Source organism: Chrysoperla carnea, chromosome 5, assembly GCF_905475395.1.
Source record: "Chrysoperla carnea chromosome 5, inChrCarn1.1, whole genome shotgun sequence".
NCBI classification, from domain to species: domain Eukaryota; kingdom Metazoa; phylum Arthropoda; class Insecta; order Neuroptera; family Chrysopidae; genus Chrysoperla; species Chrysoperla carnea.
The window spans coordinates 21,963,867-21,980,345 of record NC_058341.1 but is presented as its reverse complement, the minus strand read 5'-3'; positions in this window follow the sequence as shown (position 1 = coordinate 21,980,345).

The following is a 16,479-nucleotide window of genomic DNA, read 5'->3' as shown; positions in this document are numbered from 1 at the left end:
AAATATTGTATATAAAAAATATTTGCGTTTTTATAAAGAACAACTTTCTATTTTAAGTGATCTTTTAATTTTTGTCAGTTATGAATTAGACGAAGGTTTTAATTGAACCAGAAAACTTAGATTGAATTTAACACCCGTATAATGTGGCTTTGAAAATAATATTTTCAGTATTTCCGTCGATTAAACTTATTTTTCGAGGGTCACACATATGCCACGTTAAAAAAGCCCCATGTATCTCACTTTTACACAATTATGCCACATCAAGGGGTGAACATTTCAAAATTTGTCGCTGAAGGAAATTGATTTTTTTACACCGTTTACAAAATTTTGAACACATTTTCTGCCACATCACTTTAAAATTTGTATTAAACCTATCCAATTATATTATTAAATTATTTTTTCAATATAGGTACATACATCATTTCCTTTATATTTACTCTGATAGCTTACACCGATCTATGCTTATAATAAAAGTACCTATGCCAGAATGAAATGTTAGAATGCAGCATAATAAATTGAATATAAGAATCATACAATAGCAAGCACCCCTTTGAAGTCTGATAGCATTACGTACATGAACCCATGTATATGTATACGTTTATATCGTTTGTATTGAGTAACACAAAACTATTGATAGGGGATAAATGCAATGTTTTTGAATCAGAATCAGAGAGTGTAAACTTTGAGTATACGAGTTACGAGTATATATATGAATATACCTACCACTTAATAACACATATAAATATACACAGTCCTTCAGGAACACATGGAAAAGATTTCAGGAGACAAGAATAATGTTTAGTAACGGGTGTTTTTCAGAAGTTCTCATCTACAATACTGTTTTGCTTGATAAGCAGACAGTTACTTTGTGTTTAGTTTGATTTGCAATTTCATAATGAATGGACAAAAAAAAAACTTAAATTTTTATTTTTATGAACATTAAGGAATTATTGAAGTGAAAACTGCTTTTGGGACGTTGAAGACTTTTTGGGTGAACCAAAATTATGAAATTCGCGTAGTCGGTGTATGTAATTGAACTCCTGCTAAACGGATGTGTGTTCAAGAAGATGCGAGAATGGTTTAGATTGACAATTCGGTCCACTACAAAATGTTTTTGAGCGAATCAAAAAATTAAAACACATCAAATAAATAGTGGAGAGCATATAAATAGTATATCACATTACATCTTGCTATTCAAATGTATTTATTTGCGCTCCTACCATATTTATCTAGAACTGGGAAGAGATATTTGAATAGTATGGAGATATTATTTATTATTATTCAGGTATTGTGAATAGGTATTTATTAGTGCTAGCCAGGCCGAAGGCCAGTTGATCCAAAGTTTTAGGTTTTCACTCCCGTCGACAGTTCCCACGACTGATTAACGGGCTTTTCGATTGGCCTCCAAGATCATACGATCTAACCCAATTAGATTATTTTCTTTGGAGATATGTAAAGTCATTTCCCGCTGAGCTGTCATTTGCTTCCTATTTCCTTTTTGTTTTTAAATGACTTGCACACTTTCTGAAAGCTTCTGTAAAGACAGTTGATTGCACATACATTACTCGAATTTATATAGATTGCGATTGTTAGAGTTCCGTATAGACTCAACTCTTTTTATAAGATCTTTTGTAAATTATCGTTTTATTATTATTTAGAAAGTTATTTTAATTAATACAAACCAAATTATTGATCAAAAAGTGTGTATATTCGCCCTAATTTATCGATGTTCCGTAGTTAAGCTTGATGTTTGAATTTTAGAGAAATACAAAAGTTTTTCAAATTGTATTTCTTCGTCCTAATAGCTAGTTTATACAGGTATATTTGTTTCAAATTACGAAAAGATGTGGTAAGAATATGGTTGTAATATTTCCCGTTTGACATGGATGTCTTTAATCATTTGGAGACCCTGCATCTAGAAATAAATTTATTGAGAATCTGTCAGCTTTTAATTTTATATTTTATTTGATGAAAACCTGTTATTATGGATTACCTGTGGATATATTTAAAATTCTGACATGCGCTCCCACCATTATGAAGAACTTAAGGAGCCTAATTATCTTTAAATAGATGAATAAAGGATAGTGGCCTTCCAGGAGCGATACCACAGATCCATCAGGCAGATTGAATTTTTAGGGTTTAGTTTCGACTTATTCGCGTGACGGTCATGCTTAACAGTCAAGCCAGTAAAGTGTTTTTCCCCATTCTAAAAGTGTCCCACGCACTTACAGTTTTCATTTTAAATACGGTATTTATATCAGAAAATCTGTTTGGAAGACTGAAGATTGCCATAGACTAAAGATTGCTTCGAATTTATAACTACCTTTCTGCTTGATAGGGCTACAACATAATGGCTTACTATATTGATATAATGGCCTACGAAACCACATATCATCCTTTACGTTCCAACACTTTATTTATCACATACACCTTGGTATTTAGAATAGACATCACAAAACATACAAACTGAAGCGGAAAAAAAAAACTACATGTTGTTAATACAAATATGAATTTAACACATGTTCTTTGTAGAACTGTATAGAATAAGTAGTATAGTTGTTACCAGTTATAAGTTACAAGTTACAAGTTATATATATATAACAATATTTTCTAGATAATTGTCTGTATAAAATATATAAAAACAGAAAGTAGTTTAACATCATGCTTAGCTATTTTATATTATTGTATCTACTACGTATATCTGTAGCTATAATAAGATTATATCCGATATGTAGGGCGAAAATAAATTGTAAAAACAATTAAATTTTTGTTTTTTAATTGTCACGAACCGAACGGTTGAAATAAATATAATTTAATTGTGGTAAATTTCAAAATTAGCAATTAAAAAATTCTATTTATTGTAAAATTACAATTTATGATTTATTAAAATAAGCTTTACAATTAAAACATAAAATAATATTACGTTCTTATTTCATTTGTCGTAGTCACTGTTGTTAACTTTTGTAAACAGAACATTTTTTACTTTTAAACTTTAGTTCCACCTCTAACGGCTTACAAGATGGGTTCTACGGATCCATGACCCAATTGATCTATGTTGCTCATTTTCGAACTCAAACTTACTTTATCGTTTTGGGCACACTATGAAAGTTTCACCTTGATATCTCTTTTCGTTTTTGAATTATCGTGTTCAAAGGCAGACAAACAAACAGACAGAAAGATAGACAGACAGACAAAATGGACTACGCGTTACAAACTTGAGACTAAACTTAATATACTTTGAGATATAAAACCGTATGTGTAGGATCAGATATGGTGGAAGCAATGGGAAAATTGGGTAATGCTAACCATTGTCAACAATTTTACATAAGCATGCGACAGCTCAATCGAAAACTACGGCAACTAAGGGCAGGTGACAATGAAACTCTTGCCAAAAAATAAACACATTCTCAAAGGTTAAATACCGTCTTAAATATCTTTTTCTGAGGAAATGTTTAAAAAGCAAATAAGAATTAAACTTGCGTCTTTTTTTTCTTCTTAGTGGGATAATATTCTATTTACATACTATGTATATAAATAGCCTCTAATATCAATCAATAGTGAACATTATTGACACTAATCGATGAAATTCAATGGCATTTCAATAAGCATCGATCACCTAATATGGAATAAGAAATTACCGTATTCAAAACGATCGATAAATACTCTTCAATGTTTAATATAAAACACCTTTGGTAGCACCTAGAGATATACTATTTATGTGTCTATAATGTGTTAATATTAATACGATCCTAATATGTTTACTTTAAAAAGTATACATACAATTGCATGTATCATAGATCAATTGATCTTCATCATCAATTTGAACGATTGATCAATGTGATCAATCGATGCAACGATCAGTGAGTATTGTGCATATAATTACATATTATAGGTGTGCATGATCTCAGCTACTTGTTGAATTATTTTATCTTATAAATAAAACCGCATCAAAATCCATTGCGTAGTTTTAAAGCTCTAGCATACATATTGACAGAGAGCGAGAAATGTCTTTGAATTACTATGTAGTGGTAATGATTTTGAGAAAAATCTATCGGTCCTTAAATAAGTATTCGTTGTGTGACATTTTGGCGATAAAGGAGGCTGTTATGACTAATTAGCAATTCTTTACATGTTAATCTTATAGAAAATGTCAAATTAAAATTATTGAAAAACACTAATTAATTAAATTTAATGCATTAAAAATTGTGAAAATAAGAAATCAAATTGAACAAATATTATTTTTCAAATGTAAATTATCATAATTATTTATTTAAATTTATGAGACAATAATATTAAATATTCAATGTAAGTCATAAATGCAATCCATACAATTACATATGCATCCATACAATTCTATAATTAAAGTAGTGTATTGTTGCCATGGAACGCCTCCTATAAAACTCATGCACGGTGCGAATATGATAAAATAATATCTTCATATCAAAAATCCAATAATCTTCATGACCAAAAACTTCACATTCAATTTATACCTGTTATTTACTTTATTTAACCAACTTTGACACCAAGGTATTAGACCATTAACATAATTTATAGAAATGTCAAAAAAAAATCAATTTCCTTGAGTTTATCATTCTCCACCTGATAGACACAAATCGTAACTTTCGTCACACTTTACGGAACAAGTATTTTTTTCAAAAAAAAAAGTTATATGTTTTCTAAACAAACTAAAAAGTTAAAAAGGCGTAACAAAATATTGAAGAAACACTTTTGTAATAGATTTTACAAAAAAATAAATAAATAAATAAAATCTGTCAAAACATGGCAAAATATTGATATATCTAATACAAAATTTATCATATATTATTAAAGCAACCGTCCAAACAAAATATTCATAATCATTTTGTTTAGAATATTACCTGAATATTTGTTTGTGTACCTTTAAGTACAAGGTATCGCAAAATTAACCACCCAATCGAAAGGAGTTCTTAGTTTTTTTATAATTGAGGTATATATTTATTCAAAGTGAAAAGTAAAAATTAGCATTTCGAATACAGCATGGTGGAAATTACGAATTGAATTATCTGAACTAATGAAACAAGGTTTGGTGGAAAAATATCCATGCAATTGACTTGTTCTCGACAATCAAATGGTTTTTTGTCAACAAAATTCTCAGCAGCTGATTCACTTCTGACCTCGGATTCGTTGCGCTCCTATCGCAGTTATTACACAATTAGAAAGCTTCTATTTTTTCAAAAAATCGGTTTTTAATGAGAAACTTTTCTTCCCGAAATCTTGTTCTACCCATAGTTTATCAAAAGTTGGCAAACTATTAATCGACATATCTACCTACTCATCTAAATCGTATAATAGTTTTGGATAAATTTAGTTAATTTGTTTTAGACGCTAGCAGGACGAATAAATTAAAGCAGCATTAAGCCACTTGTAAGAAATTGCAAAAGATTGATATCTGTTCGGTTGTCCGAAAACGGTGATAATTTCATTTAAATCTCGTCATAAGTAACGGAGTTTTTGTTCACCGACTACAACGACCTTTAATCAAAAAATGAATCGGCGCAAATTTTAGGATTGAATATTGAAATCATAAATAAATCCCCTATAAATACTAGAAAATGTAAAATGTTTCTGATGATTTTGAAATTTTCCTAATATTTTCTTCGAATTTTCTTTTTCTCTATGTATGGGCGACATGAAAATCATTCGTTGGAATAAACTACCAAAATACGGTGATTACTTTTGTGATACCTTGTATACTATAGGTATTGTACAAATAGATTTGACCACTTTTTGTAACCCCCCATGAGAAAATTAAATTTGTTCCATTTAAAAGTAAAAATATTTTTGTTATGCATTTTATAAAAAAGTTTTTTCTTTTTATTTTACAATTTTATATGGATGACTTAAAAATATTTATTGGGGCTTAAAAAGTCATACAAAATATTTATGTTTATGTTTATTCATACAAAATTTTTGAAAAATGAATTTATTTAATTCTGTAACGGCATTAAGCCTAAGGTATTCAATTTACAACTAACATAGTTGTTCATCGAAAAAACGGCATGTCATACTTATTTATAAATAAAGCTAACAGAATTATAACTTTATGCATTTTAATCATTTTTTGCTTTTTTGAACTTACCTACCTTTATTAATAATATATTTGCCTTTTGAAAAGGTTTTTTAGTCATATATTCCTAGAATATACAGACTTAAGCAATATGAACGGGGAAAAATGGGTCTGCGTTATAAATCCACTTTCTGGTAATAAATGGTGGAAATGCGTGTAAATGACACATTATATTACATCTTTATATATACTATGTTTTTATTTGCGTTTCCACCATATTTATCTAGAAATATCATATTTATCTAGAGCCAAAGACATACTCAAGACATATATCTAGGAAAACTTTGTGCCTCAAATCCTATGTTGCATTGTGCCCCCTCCTTCTATAAACTCCATTCAATCACTAGCCAGAAGAAAAAAAAACAAAAAATGTAATCCAACTTTCAAATCATCTGTGTATTATTGCTTCAAATATTTGTTTTATAATAATTAAAGTAGTTAAGTATTTAAAAATAAATTCACCATCATGCATTTTTAATCATAAATAATTTAGTTTTTATAAGTAGAGGGGTTAAGAAGCTAATACTAAGAGTTAGATCGATCTAATAATGTTTTTCATATACCGGGTGAGCCAGTAACTAATTACCACCTCCAAATATCTATGAATTTTAAAGTTCAAAATAAAAACTAGTGCAAGTAAAACTGTTACCCTCAGAGTGGGATGTCCTAAGAAGAACTTCAATTTGACTTAGATTTGCAGAGTTTTTCAAAATAGATTTGGCAGAATTTGAAATCAAAATTATATTTTCTTTCTTTCTACCACATCCAGAAATTGAGTGCATGTCATATCTTAGCTTTTATGGAAAGTATCTTTCTAATTTAAAATAATCTTCTATCTCTTATCGGCTACCAACATGAGTTGATATTTGAATGACTATGAAGAACTAAGTCAATTCTAAGTCAATGCAAAGTCCTTTTAGTACAACACACTTAAAATTTGATTGATCAAATTTTCCACTATACGGCTCAATGCTCATATATTCGAAGACATTTAAGATAATCATAGTTCTTATTGAACCCGGTATACAAAATCAAATACTAATAATGATTGAACAAATAAATATTTAAAACCGTTAAATCATTGGTCCGTTAAATTTATAATTTATTTTATAAACTATTTTATGATTGGTTTATAACAAATAACTTTACTAGCTAAACATTTTAAATGTAAACAACTTATTAACTAAGTACATACGTAAATAGCTACGTAGGTAGTCAAGTGAATCAAACAACCATATAGTTAATTAATTAAAAAGAATAAATAATTATAAGATACCAATATTTTAATAGTGTTTGTAAATACACTAAAATATATTTTTAGATTATATAGAGTGTGCTGAAATTCGAGGTGCATACTTGGCTTACACTTTTGTTGAGTAAAATCTGACTTTAACTCAGCCTCATTATGGTGACCAAACAGAATATAGGCTTTGTGATCGGGTATATTTTACCCATGTACAGTATTGAATCAATCTTATGTTAATATTAGTTTTCTATATTTGGGAAATTGCTAGTTATATACATTATTTATGAAAATAAAACATTTTTCTATGTATCTATATATATAAAAGAATCTCTATTTCCCTCGGTCATCGCATCACGTGAGGTGAAGATTCTCATGAGAGAAAAAAACTAAGGAATTTGAGCAAAATACCAGAAAAAAGACAAAATATAAAATGTAATAAATGGTGGAAGCGCATATAAGTAATGCTTTAATATTACTTTACTATATACTTATATATTTATTTGCGCTTCCACCATGATCTAGAATTGTAACCAGGTATTTGAATAGTATTGAGATATTATTTATTATTTATTATTCAGGTTATTCGAATGAGGACTTATTAGAGCTATATGCAAGCTACCCTGCCGAAGGCTTCAACCAGGCCAAAGGTTGGTCCAAGAGATAGTAGTAAAATTTGTATTCAGCGGATTGGCTAACCAGTAGTAGAGCTTACGAATGGCTTTAATGGATTTAGTGAGCCGGCTCAGCAAAGTATAGCTATTAATGAATTGGGGCTGCAGGTTAATTAAGATTAATAATTGCCAATCAATAGTTAAAATTACATAAATTGTAGGCGAAACGAAGTTCACCGAGCCATCTAATTTATTATAAAATGAACGTTTCATCATAAAAAATTGAAAACATCAAGTTGTATATCAATGTTAGCAATTGTATAACTTACCTGCACGATCTTTATAGGCGTGAGACGTGCTTCACTGAAACATAAATATAAGTAAACCGGCGAATTAGTTTGAAAATCGTAGTTTCGAAAAAAAACGCGTATAGTTTTTTTTTACGTCGTTTTTGCGTCGCTCGCATCACACACAGGTACCGATACACGTATATGGCTATAATGGCTCTCAAGGACATGATTTTTGATTATTCGTTGAACCAAAATTGTAAATCAACATGCAAATATCGAAAAAACTACCAGAATTAAGACAAGAGATTTGATGTAGGTACATTATCTATATACTGCTTCTAATATAAAATTTCATGAACATACTGACGCTCCAATGGAACCCTATCATATATAATTTAATAAGTTAATCATTTAAAAAACTGCAAAATCTTATTTCTTCTTCCTTTTCTACAGGTATCTACCTTGAAATAATTTTCAATTGTGAATATTGTTCGTAATTCAAATTCAAAATTTGCTTGACGCAATTAAACTTCTCAAAACTTGTAAATCTTTTTTTTTAAACTTTGTTTTGATCCAGATAGTGTTAAATGTATAAATATTGTAAATAAAATTATTTCCGCTCAGTTGATATCAATGAAAAACAATTAAAAAATCAACAATATCTAAAACAAAACATGTTATTGTTTAAAAACAAAGAAAATAAAAAAAGAATTCCTGCCAGTCAGTAGTCTTACTGCATGCAGTCTTCTTGTTGCAGTATTGTATATTGAATTGTTTTGTCTTTTTGACTTCTGTTTTTATGGACTCACACAACACAAATATTTTTGCCTCCATAAACTTTATGATATTTGGTATCACTTCACAATATTCTTGTGTAAGGTGTAATAAAACTTTATTAAAGAGTAAATAACGTAATAAGAGAATCCAAGGGATCTACTAAACAAAACAAAATTGCATGCACAGTAGATCTACTTTTTTGTCTTCTTCAAATTTGTAAATAGCTCAGCTCAGTTATATCATACAACAAAATATTTTTAAGCAACTATTGTTTAAGAAATATTTTATATGTGTATGACATAATTGTTCTGTTTTAATGTTTTTGACTAGAAAAAAAAGTGTAATTTTTTTGTTGTTACCTTAATTGTTTTCTGTTCTGTCCAAATTCTGTTTAATTGTCGTTTCATAATTTAGGTCGAGGTTATTTTATGTATTGTTTATATGTTTGTTTGTATGTAATACAAATATTTTTTTTTGTTGCTAATTAGTAAATAAGAACTTTTGTGAAATAATAATCAATCATAAATTTTGTCACTGTTTTCTTGGATTATAAAAGTTGAATAAACATGTAACAAGTGAAATTTATACACGAAAAAGTTTGATTTCAAGACGGCTAAAGCGTTATCTTAGTGAAATACGCCTGGCATCTGAAAGATGGTTGCGTTTACTGTATTTACTAGTGCGACATCTCGAAAAAACCTTTGACAATTTTAAAATAATTTTAAGACAATTTTCTATGTCCATTTAGCAATAATTTATACATTCTAGGCAGTTTTACCGCTGCCGAATATGATTCTAATAATTTAAAAAAAAAGTATACCTTTTCAAATTATTTTATTTTGGCTGTAATTTTAATAAGTTTGGTTTAGGTTTATAAACAATTAACAGAATTAATTGTGGGAATACCAATTATAGACAGGGTATATTAAGCATTCGTTTGTTTTTTTTTTTTTTTTACGTCATGTAAGTAAAAAAAGATTACCACTCTTTGAGAGTCACATTTACATACATACCATAGTCAAATAACTGATATTCTCATATAATACATACGATATAATTTGCGCCTAATTTACGCTCTCAAAGGTAAACAGTAATGTTTACGAAAAAATGTTTCAAACAAAAGTTGCATATTTAAGAAACATAGTTATATTTTTAAAATTAAATTTTTGTTCTCGGACAATTCTATCTCGGGCGGTTTACAAGATAGATCCTACGGATTCAAGATGCAGTTGATCTATGTTGCCCATTTACGAATTTGACCTCATATGACTTTTTTTTTTCGTTTTTGAGTTATTGTGCTGTCAGAGGGACAAACTGATAGACGAGCGGACAAGCGAAAAGACAACCGAAAATGGATTATTTGAACACCTATACCCAAATTTTGCTCGAAGCATCAATATTATTAAGCGTTACACACTTGGGACTAAACTAAGTATACCTTGATATATTTCATATATACATGGTAAAAAAATAAAATTTAAATTTGCCTTAGAATTTAAATTAGAATTTCAATTGCGTTTCTAATCCGTATCGAGCGTTAGTGTACGCAAGTACCCTCAGATGTAAGACCTATCTAAACTCTATAAGTAAAGAAAAATTCAAAATTCAACCGTTTTAAAATGATCTATTGAAAATATTAACAGTTCTGATAACATAAATTGACATCAACTGACTTTTTTTTTTTTTTTTTTTAACTATGCATTGAACTAGAAAAATTGCAATTGATAATACATCATTCTAAGTATATAACTGATTAAAATATTTATAAGAAAATATTTCTAGAACATATTAATATTAATATTCCCAATGGACTAAAAGACAAGTTTTTATTTCTCAAAAGAGCACAAATGAAAGTCATTAACAACCCCTTGGCTTTATTAAAAGATTTTATAAATAAATACAATGTAAAAATTCTTTACTTCTCTTGGGAAATATTAATTCACACTTACGAATAATTTTAAAAATGCATTATTTATTTGTAAATATAAACACTTCAAGATACCAAAGCACGTATTTGAGAATTTCCGAAGGAAATGGAGCTGTTGCTTTTGTACTGATGATGGAATTTTGGAAAAATTTCTTCAATTGTTCATCGATCCTATGTAATAGAGAAAAGCACAAAAGAAGCGCAAAGAATATTTTTGTATTTTTTAATCAGTTTCAAGCAAAAAAGTACCCTTGCAATTTTTTCTAGAGACGCTTCATTTTCGAAATAAAAATTCTTGAAAATCTAAAGATATTCGATTTTATGAAAAATGTGTTATTTTTTCAATCTCTGAGGAAACTCTCTTAGCCTGCGCTATGAATTTTTTTTAACTGGTAGAAATCAACATATTTTTGGAAAAGGTAATTTTCTGTTTTTGATGATTTGAACATAATTTTGAGAATTTGTCGTTTAATCTTAGTTAAGTTCAAATTGTTAAAATTTGGGTTTTTTTCCCTTTAATACTTTTGATGAGTATCTGTGGACATGATATTTTGATGATCTCTTTAATTTTTAAGAGTTGATCGATCGACAACTCTATTTTGTGTCCGGAGCAAACAAATGTTGATAATTTGAGATCCATTTATGAAATACGATTAAAATTACTGAAGATGAAATTCTCACTATGTTATCCTTGAAATTATTCCACAAATTTTAACACACACATAAAATATGTCAAATAAAAATCATTAAAATTTTCTCAAATTCGTAACGGTGAATGAATGCATACATCCATCCATACATTTAAAAAGATTTTTACATAAAAATATTTTGATCTGTCTTCTCTCAAAAAAAAAAATAAATAAATAAATAAAAATATCAATACCATTCATTTAAAATAAATGAATGCAGTCAATTGTTATGTATTGATATTATTGTACAATGTGTGGTTAGTATACCTGCCGAGTCATTTGAACAGCAACGACCTGGTCAAATTGATGACCTGTAAGGTCTATCTTCGTGTACAAGGTAGCTTAAAAGTAATCAAAAATCAATCTATGATAAAAGATACTCAAACATTTATTCCTGTTGATATTATCATATTCCTATGGAAATGGATGGATTTTGCAATGGCTTGGTTAGATTAGGTTATATTGACTGTCCACTTAGGCCATACTTAGGCCGTAGAGCTCATTGTGATACCATATATGTGTTTTACCACCTTTTCTGCTGATAATTTCATTTATCAGCTCCTCAATTACTTTAAGAGGCTGAGTGCATCTCTTTCATGAATATACCATGCACTACACCAGCCCATCACCACTAGTAATTAAATTAATTTTTGTTGTGACGGCGGAAATCAAATCAGCTACCCTAGGCGTATGGCGAACGGAATTGGTTACGCTTTAACCAACTGAGCTATACCAGGGTCGACAAGTTAGAATTTTTTGCATTACTTAAATAAATAAATAATTATAATTCTGTTGTTAAACAAAATTTTTGAGAGTAACATATACTTTGAAAAAGCTTTTCGAAATTTTTGGATGGAATTCTTTGGAGCATGCCACCCAGCCCTCGTGAAATCTGCCAGCATCACTTCGTTTTAAAATAGGGTGCTTACTTTTGCATCCCCTGGTACATTCTTACGTTCTTTTCTTGACACATATTGTTCACAGATACGTTATATTTATGTGTACAATCCTATCACCACATAACAAACAAACAAACATATTTATTGTCAATATTTTGAAGGTGTTTTGAAGACCACCTGAAGTGCGGTACCGACAATAAATAAAATTTTAATAATATACGTATGCACTATACCTAAAGTATATTGATTTTTTATTTTTTTCATCTTTTTAATTTAATCGTTTCAAGTTCAATTCTTCCTTCGTCTCTTCTTATCATTCAAATAAAAACTTCTTTTTTTTTCGAAATTCACCAGTCTTTTGAAAGGTTTTTTTAATCTTATTTAATAATATATACTCAAAGGAATTATTGATGCCTTTGACGGTTTCGGTATTTATTTGAATGGTAATCTAGTAGACAAATTAATCGTTCTCGAATAAAAGTAAGAAACCGAACAAAGCATTAAAATATTTTTTGATACATGGTAGGTCTAGAAAAGTCATTCTTTGGACTTTTGTCCAGTGGCGGCTGGTGGACCGTGGGTCTAGTGATGCACTTTACTAAATATTAGTTCAGATTCGCACAACTATTGTTTCCTTTTGTACCTACGTTTCAGTTTTAAAACACACGATTTGAACTCTTTTATACCTAATTTGTTTTGAAAAATTGTAATATGGTTCTTAATATAGTCAATGATAATGCTCATTTTCACAGCTTTAAAGGTATTTCGATTCCATAAAATGAAAATGATACCAAAAATTTTAAATTCTACTTATCAATTAATCACACGTTAATATGTATTTTGTGAAAAATTCATATCAATTCTTTTTACGGTTTATCAGAAATTATCAGAAATTAACTATCAAAGTCAGTGTTTTTACCTAAAATAGAGCGCAATTCTCATAAACTTAATAGAGAATCGATATAAACTTTTCTCAAAAGACATACAAGAGGGTGATTAATTGATAAATACAATTTAAAATTTTTGATATCCATTCACTCTTAATCAAAAAAAACAATAATTAACGTCTGCGAGTCGGAAAATTTCATCAAACCTTCAGGGTACTCTCGTTGTTGGTAAATTTCGAGAGAACTACTTGAATGAATAGATACCGCAAACGTCAAAAATGACTGGATTTAAAACTTTCTTAACGATCTAGAAAACTTTCATATTTTATATCTAAATCAGCTAATTATCTATCAAAAGATGTTTTCATAAAATCAAAATATTTTTTTTTATATTCATAATAATTTTATTTGAATTCTTAAGTTTATAGAATTAATTTGATAGTCACATAAATATAATCTTAATAAATACAAAAATTTATTTTATTGTCAATTACGCAACTGTATTTAAGGTAGTTCATACGTGCTATCGCTAAATTATTTAAAAATTTGTTGAAAAAATATCCATTATTTTTATCTCCCAATAAAAAGAGGCGCGTGTTATAAAATTGAAAATTTTGATGGTTCAGGGTCGGACAGAGAAGAGAATTTAAAGTTTTTCTGCCAACTTTTTTCTTTTCCCTTTCTGAATCTTGGGCAATGGTACAATATTTGAAGTAATAATACTTTAATATCCAGTACTCAATAATAAAATTACCTTAAGACAAAATTTAAAAAATTAAAACTAATGTTTGCACTTAACATAAATTAAAGGTAACTTTATATCAAATAGTAATAATAATAGTTTTCTAATCAAAGAAACGGAATAAAAAATAAATTTTTTGTAATATTTGTGACAATAATAAAGTTTTGATTTACACTTAAATGAAATAAGTTTATTATGTATTTTTATAGTGGTAAATAAAACAACTAGTATAATTTTGTTGAAAGTTCGATGCAATTTTCTATTTCAAATAATCTAGAACAGACAAAAATATTATTTTCTTTCAAATCAGGAACAAAACTTCTTAATGATTCTCTAATATCTAGTATAGGCAGTGTACTCCTAATGCAGTCTTAAATATAATTTTGCTTCCAGTTTTACCAAAACAATTATTCTAGGCTAATTTAGGCAATAACTTTTTGGTTATTAAATTCTCAATGGAATAGGATTTTACACAGCAAATCCTATTCCATTGTGTACCTCCGATGCAAAAATTGAAAATACCAGCGTTGATTTGAAATTCATTTTGAATAATAATTTTCAACGAGTTGCATTTAAAGCAGTAGTAATAATAATAATATGGTAAATTGATTTTGAAATATTTGAAATTTCTTTATAATAATCAAATTGAACTTATGAACTTACTTTAAATTGAACAATTAAATAAAAGACAGTTTTAAATAGGTTGATCTATTAACATATTTACGAAGTTTTTGTCAGTCTTCACTTTTGAATAATACAGTCTCTGTGATCATCAGAGATGCATTTATTGCTTCGTGAATGATTTGAAACTTTTTGTCCATTTTTTAGTTGTTATAAGTGGCAAGACGGGTAACGAATACCAAAATCATAAACATACGAATTCAATGATAGAATGATCTTATAGACAAGTGAAAATAAACAATTAACTGTATTAATTGTTGAAATACCCAGTATATTCAGACGTGTCGAATACCTTGATATATATTTGTTATACACAGGATATAAAATGAAGATAATAGGCAACCAAATATTGTCTATCTCCATATCCATAGAAAAAGACTACAAGTGTTCAATACATAAGAATGTCATATGTCAAAATACTTTTTAAACTTTACCCTTATATAATGGTAATATGGTGGAAATGTAAACGAGTAATATATTTGAAAGTATAAATTAAAGGTTGATATTTTAGTACAAACAGGCTTTAATTTTTTAATTTGTTAACATTTCTTTCAGCTATAAAATCTAAAATTTGATAATAAATGTTAAACAAATATTACTCAAATACCATGTAGCCACCGGTAGGGTCAAATTAAATTAGTATCCTCCAAAGAACTTCCAGATGGGATGGCATTTAAACAAAACTAGATAGTTTACAAGAGTATATTTTTCAATTTTATTTTTTTACTCATTCGTAATAGATCAATTTTTATCGAATATTAATATTAAAAATAATATTATTTTAAAAAGAAAAAAACTTGTACATTAATTTAAGTAATAAAATTATTAGTAAATTATATATTCTTGTTTGGAATTCAACCAATACCAATGGTTAGTTATTATTATTATCATAAGGGTAAGAAGTAGTACCTCTCGAAGTAGTTCTCGAATAAACTTGCTTTGTGAAAAAAGTATAAAATTTCAAAATCAAAAGATTCTTTTGATAGTCTATTTATAATCTTTGAATTGAAAATTGTTTTATAAATCATAATTAACATCTTATTCACCCTGAGTCATTGAAAAATTTACTTTAAGTTGTTGCTTAACGCTTAAATTAGTGGATGCCTGCAAGAGAAACAAGTAAGATTTTCGATGTTTCAATCATATACATTGATGTAAAGAACTGTACCGATTACATGTTGAAGATAGCTTAAAGTGTGAGCCATGGTATATAATGATATTGTAACATAGTTTACAGGTATTTATCTATAGTGGTTAGAAGAGACGATGTCCGTTATGATAATTTAATACATGACCCTAAAAAATGCATAAATATAAATGTTGATTCTAGGTACTACACCTTCCCCTCATTAGTATAAGTAAAAATGGACAACTTTTATTTATTACATTAGGTAATAAAATTCAAATCAATTTTTTTATTATTATTAAAAATACATAATTTTATTATTAGGTAGATAGATACTTATAGGTATCTACTTAGTAAGGTAAGTAGATACAAACAAATTAATAGATAGTTTGAAAATAACTAAGTAGGTATATTTACAACTAATAAAACAAGCTAGGGTAGGTATAACATTTGGAAGGTAGATCAATAATTTTTACTTGGCTTTGTCTTTGTTTTTAC